General features: G+C 45.3%; 1 protein-coding gene across 1 annotated transcript in view; it reads right to left on the bottom strand.

The window, feature by feature from the left end:
* The window catches only part of CUL2 (cullin 2), a 99,752-nt gene extending 99,544 nt beyond the window's left edge, over positions 1-208 (bottom strand). The window contains exon 1 of the mRNA XM_003786712.2: positions 34-208. The gene's annotated coding sequence lies outside the window, so the exon portion shown is untranslated. The remainder of the gene's footprint in view (positions 1-33) is intronic.
* Between the last annotated feature and the right edge of the window lie 6,015 nt (positions 209-6,223).

Genomic DNA, 6,223 nt, shown 5'->3' with positions numbered 1-6,223 from the left:
CGAAGCCCGGGGAGCCCGCGCGCTGACGCTCACCTGCCTCCGCGAGGAAATAAAGCGCAGCCCGGACGCGACAGGGGCGGTGGGGACGGGGGAAAGGGGAAAAGGATGGGCGGATTACGGAATCCGCAAAACAATCGTGCCCCTGAGCACCCGGCTTTTCTCAACACACACCCTTCGGGCTCCTGCTTCCGCTGCTTCCAAATCCCCCCTCGGGGAGCGATGGTAAAGTCCGCGGTACGGCAAGCGCGGGGAGCCCAGTTTAGTACGATTGCTAAAGGCCACGGAAATCGATTCGAAATGATTCCCTGCTGTGCTCTCAGTGAATAAGATAATCGCGGTAGGCTGAGCTCAAGACCCACAGTCCCCACCAAGTTGGAGGACTGCTAAAACCAATGCGTCAGAATGGCGTTCTCAACAACAATGTTTTTTCTTGAGTTGCGCCTATGTGTATGTTCTAAGGCACCTCAATCCTCTTGGCAACACAATTCCATAGGCTTTGCAAATGATGAAAAACATATTAGCCAAGCTACCTTTCCCACTGAAAAACTCCCACTGGGTGCTTATCTACAAATTCTGGGACGTAAATGTATTTTCAATAAAGGAACTTCTTTTCACAGCTTTGATCACCCAACTTCCCACCTCGTCTTCCCCAATCTCCAACCATACCCATTAAAGTTTTGAATGGTAACGTTGATACAAATGCAGAATTACTCATCACCTCTGCATACACACAGGGCCACAAGAGGAAAAAAGCCAGGTTTTATTCGTTATTTGCATTCCATGTCAGCAAGTTCTCATGGTCATAGGTACCTTCCGAGCAAGCTTTTGCTTTCCAACCCTTCCAAATTGTGCCAATACTTCCGGGCCCATTGGAAATCGTGCCTCCTAAACTGGGCGTGGTGGCTCACGCCTGGGAGCCTAACATTTTGGGAGGCTGAGGTGAGTGAGCTCAGGAGTTCCAGGCCAACCTGAGCAAAAGAAAGAGCCCTTCTCTACTAAAAACTGAAAAACTAGCCGGGCCTTGTGGTGGGCGCCTGTAGTGCTGGGTAGGCTGAGGCAAGAGGATTTCTTAAGCCCAAGAACTTGAGGTTGCTGTAAGCTGTGATGCTATGGCACTCTACCCAGGGTGACAGAGTGAGACTCTGTCTCAATAATAATAACAATAATAATAATCCTGTCTCCTGACCTGATAAATCCCATCAATCTTTCTCCTCTGACTTTCTCAGGAACTTCAAGTCTGTACTCTTTATCTTAATACAGAGTTATTATGTACTAAATTCAACACTTTGTTTTCATTCTGTGACCTGTTTTACTCCTATGTGCTCCTTAATCTGATAATTCTCGAAGTGTGGTGGCCAGACCTCAGGAAATTCCCAAGACCTTTTCAGAGGTCTCAAGGCTAAAAACTATTTTTGTAACAATACAACATGTTCTTTGTCTTTTTTGCTGGGTTTACATTTGCACTGACGGTACAAAGCCCTAGTAACACTGCTGACACCTTGGCAGGAATCAAGACAGTGGCACCAACCTGTCCCAGTGGTCATCAGATCATTGTATTCTTCCCTGCCACGTACAGGAAAGAATCATTTTTTTTAAAATAATGATTCAGGGACATCCTTGATGAACTAGTAAAAAGTATTAATTCTATTAATTTTTTTTTTTTGAGACAGAGTCTCACTATGTTGCCCTTCATAGGGTGCTGTGGCGTCACAGCTCACGGCAACCTCTAATCTTGGGCTTAAGCGATTCCCTTGCCTCAGCCTCCCAAGTAACTGAGACTACAGGAGCCCGCCCCAATTCCTGGCTATTTTGTTGTAGTTGTAGTAGTTGTCATTATTGTTTTTAGCAGGCCGGGGCTGGGTTTGAACCTGCCAGCCCCAGTATATATGGCTGGCACCTTAACCACTGAGGTAAGCCAATTCTATTAAATTTTGACCCCTTGGCTCGGTGCCTGTGGCTCAAGTGGCTAAGGCACCAGCCACATACACCTAAGGTGCTGGTTTCGAATCCAGCCTGGGCCCACCAAACAACAATGACAGCTGCAACCAAAAAATAGCCGGGCGTTGTGGCGGGCACCTGCGGTCCCAGCTACTTGGGAGGTGGAGGCAGGAGACTCGCTTGAGCCCAGGAGTTGGAGGTTGCTGTGAACTGTGATGCCACGGCACTCTACCCAGGGGGACAGCTTGAGGCTCTGTCTCAAAAATAATAATAATAATAATAAATTTTGACCCCTAAAAGCAATCTAATATTTTGTTTGAAGAAATGAGAAGTACACACACATCTCTGCTGCATGCCAAAGCAGGAAGGCTGTCTTAAAGAAAAAGCACTTGTGTGCCTGAGTCACAAGACGAGCTGGCTGTATTTTTCGTGAAACACCATTTTTCCTTGAAAGAACAATTGACAGACAAACATGTTATTCTAACTTGGGAATTCACAAATATTTTCTCCGCAATAAACAAAGTGAGCCTAACACTTCAAGCAAACATCTGATGGTGGTATTCATTGCCAATGATAGAATTTAGCTTTCGAGTGAAATTTGAAAATTTGGAAAACTCGTGTTCATCAACATAAGCTTGACAGCTTACACTACTTAAAAGAATTTTCTGATGGCACTGTGATGCTGAAAATGATGTGACTTTTTGATAGTGTATGATAAAATATGTTAACATAACCAATATTCTCCAAATAACCAATGATGAGTGTTACAAAAGCATGCAAAATAAAAGATTCATTCAAAGTGCAAGATAGCCAGATGAATGGATATATTTATGTATCTCTGTGTGTATGTAACACATAATGTGAATATGAAAGAAAGGTTCATTGATATGGTTTCAGATTCATCATTGCAACAAACATTTAAGAAACTACCAGCTCAGCGCCTGTGGCTCAAGTGGCTAAGGCACCAGCCACGTACACCCAAGGTGGCAGGTTCGAATCCAGCCCAAGCCTGCCAAACAACAAATGATGGCCGCAACCAAAAAATAGCTGAGTGTTGTGTCAGGTGCCTGTGGTCCCAACTACTTGGGAGGCAGAGGCAGGAGACTCACTTGAGCCCAGAAGTTGGAGATTGCTGTGAGCTGTGATGCCACAGCATTCTACCCATGGGGATAGCTTGAGGCTCTGTCTCAAAAAAAAAAAGAGAGAGAGAGATTGGTAAAATATAAAAGCAATACTATTCTTTTCAGTAAATTTTTTTGGGGGGGGAAACATAGTTATTTTCCATAAAAACATACAATTAACATTTAAATGTACATAGGTTTATTATTTTTAAATTAATTAACTTTTCTTTTCTTTTCTTTTTTTTTTTTTTTTTGCTTGTAGGAAAGGTCTTTATTGGTGAGGGGAGGGAGGCTGTAGAGCAGCACCGAGGAGGAGAGAAGAGAGGGGAGAGAGATAAGGAGAATTGGGGAAGAGAAGAGAGAGAGAGTAGAGAAGAGCCAAGGGGAAGACGGGAGAGAGAGGGAAGGAAGGCAGAAGGCGGGGAGAGAGAGCAATTAATCAACTTTTCTAATCTCTCCTTTGCAGTTCTTTTTGGGTCTTCTTTTTTTTTTAAGAGACAGAGTCTCACTTTGTCGTCCTCAGTAGAGTGCTGTGGTGTCACAGCTCACAGCAACCTCCACCTCTTGGGCTTAGGTGATTCTCTTGCCTCAGCCTCCCTAGTAGCTGGGACTACAGGTGCCCGCCACAACCTCAAGCTATTTTTTTTCTTGCAGTTTGGCTGGGGCCGGGTTCGAACCTGCACCCTCGATGTATGGGGCCGGCGCCCTACTCACTGAGCCACAGGCACCGCCCTGGGTTTTTGTTTTGGAGACAGAGTCTCACTTTGTCACAGTCGGTAGAGTGTAATGGCAGCATCACAGCAACCTCAAACTCTTGGGTTCAAATGATTCTTTTGCTTTAGCCTCCAAGTAGCTGGGAGTACAGGCACCTGCCAGAACACCTGTCTATTTTTAGAGATGGTTCTTGCTCAGGCTGGTCTCAAACTTATGAGCTCAGCCAATCCACCTGCCTTGGGCTCCACGCCTGCCCTGTTTTTTGTTTTTTCTTTTTAGACAAAGTCTCACTCTGTTGCCCTGGACAGAGCGCTGTGGCATCATAGCTCACAGCAACCTCAAACTCTTGGGCTCAACTGATCCTCTTTCTTGCCTCACCCTCCCAAGTAGCTGGGATCACTGGCGCCCACCGCAAAGGCCAGCTAGTTTTATGTTTTTTGTTTTTTTTTTTTTTCAGAGACAGAGTCTTACTTTGTCACCCTCGGTAGAGTGCCATGGCATCACAGCTCACAGCAACCTCCAACTCCTGGACTTAGGCAATTTTCTTGCCTCAGCCTCCTGGGTAGCTGGGACCACAGGTACCTGCCACAACGCCCAGCTATTTTTTTTTATTGTTTGGTGCGGGCTGGGTTTGAACCCACCACCCTCAGTAAATGGGGCCGGTGCCCTACTCACTGAGCCACAGGCACTGCCCTAGTTTTTCTATGTTTAGTACAGATGAGTCTAGTTCTTGCTCAGGCTGGTCTTGAACTCCTGAGCTTAAGCAACCCATAGGCCTTGGCCTCCAAGTGCTAGGATCACAGGTGTGAGCCACCTCGCTCAGCCTTGAAGTTCCAATATAGTAACTATCAATAAACAATTTACACAAACATAAACTCTTTGAGGTCCTCACTAGGTTTTAAGAGTGTAAAGTGGTCCAGAGACCCAAAAGTTTGAGAACTGCTATTCATGAAATTCCTCTGGTCTTGTCACATTCCTTGTAAACTCTGGTTGGACATGTAGACTAGCAGAATTGCTATAACACCCCCTTCTACTAAATTCCAGACACCTCCCACCCCTTCCCAGCTTACACAATCTCTCTCTCTCTCTTTTTTTTGAGACAGAGTCTCACTCAGGCCCTGCCACAGCATCATAGCTCACAGCAACCTCAAATTCTTGGACGCAAGTGATCCTCTTGCCTCAGTCTCCCAAGTAGCTGGGAGACAGCCACCACAAGTTTGGCTGTTTTTAGAGACTGGTCTCACTCTTGCTCAGGCTGTTCTCAAACTCCTGAGCTCAGGCAATCCACCAGCTCCACCTGCTACTTTTTTTTTTTTAGAGGAGTCTGGCACTTCCTCAGGCTGATCTTGCACTCCTGAGCTCAAGTGGTCCACCTGCCTCAGCCTCCCAGAGTATTAGGATTACAGGTGTGAGCCAATGCACCCTGTGGCCTATCTAAAGATTATCAGCACCTGAACTCTTTTTTTTTTGAGACAGAGTCTCATTATGTTGCCCTCAGTAGCGTGCCATGGCATCACAGCTCACAGCAATCTCAAACTCTTGGGCTTAAGCAAAATTCTCTTGCCTCAGCCTCCCAAGTAGCTGAAACTACAGGTGCCCACCACAACACTCGGCTATTTTATAGAGATGGTCTCCTTCTTGTTCAGGCTGGTCTCAAACTCCTGAGCTCAGGCAATCCTCCTGCCTCGGCTTCCCAGAATGCTAGGATTATAGGTGTGAGCCACTGCTCCCAGCCTTAAAAAAAAAAATGGTCTTATTTGATAAAAAGAAAGTACCTGTGAATCCTTTCTATTTCTTTGCAATCTCATTTAGACGGAGAATTTAATAAGATCAAAGCTGTGTCAAGAGAGAGCTCATTTTCACAAAAAACCGCTCACTTCCATTATTTGAGATAGATAAGGCCTGATTTCTCAGAATTGGGAATAAAGAATGAATGCGAGTAATGGATTTTAAGAAACAATATTTGAAATATGAAAGGAGAGATGGCTTTTTTTTCTGAAGTGTTACATCATATCAAAAATATGTATTGGGTGGCACCTGTGGCTCAGTGGGTAGGACGCTGGCCCCATATACCAAGGGTGGTGGGTTCAAACCCAGCCCCAGCCAAACTGCAACAAAAAAATAGTCAAGCGTTGTAGTGGGTGCCTGTAGTCCCAGCTACTCAGGAGGCTGAGGCAAGAGAATTGCCTAAGCCAAAGGAGTTGGAGGTTGCTGTGAGCTGTGACTTCATAGCATTCTACCGAGGGTTAATAAGTGAAACTCTGTCTCAAAAAAAAAAAAAAAACTAAAAATATGTGTATCACCAGAAGTAAAACATGAATCAGGATTGACTGGGACAAGGATAATGAAACAGAAGATAGAAGAACCTGTGGCCTAATAAAGGCAGGCCCATTTGAGGAGACAGGGACAAAGTCATATGTGACCAACTGGAGGAAAGTCAATTCAGAGAA

The sequence above is a fragment of the Otolemur garnettii genome, unplaced genomic scaffold, assembly GCF_000181295.1.
Source record: "Otolemur garnettii isolate 467f Iridium unplaced genomic scaffold, OtoGar3 scaffold00019, whole genome shotgun sequence".
Classification (NCBI taxonomy): Eukaryota; Metazoa; Chordata; class Mammalia; order Primates; family Galagidae; genus Otolemur; species Otolemur garnettii.
Note: the sequence above shows the minus strand (reverse complement) of the source record. Positions and strands in the feature narration are given on the sequence as shown.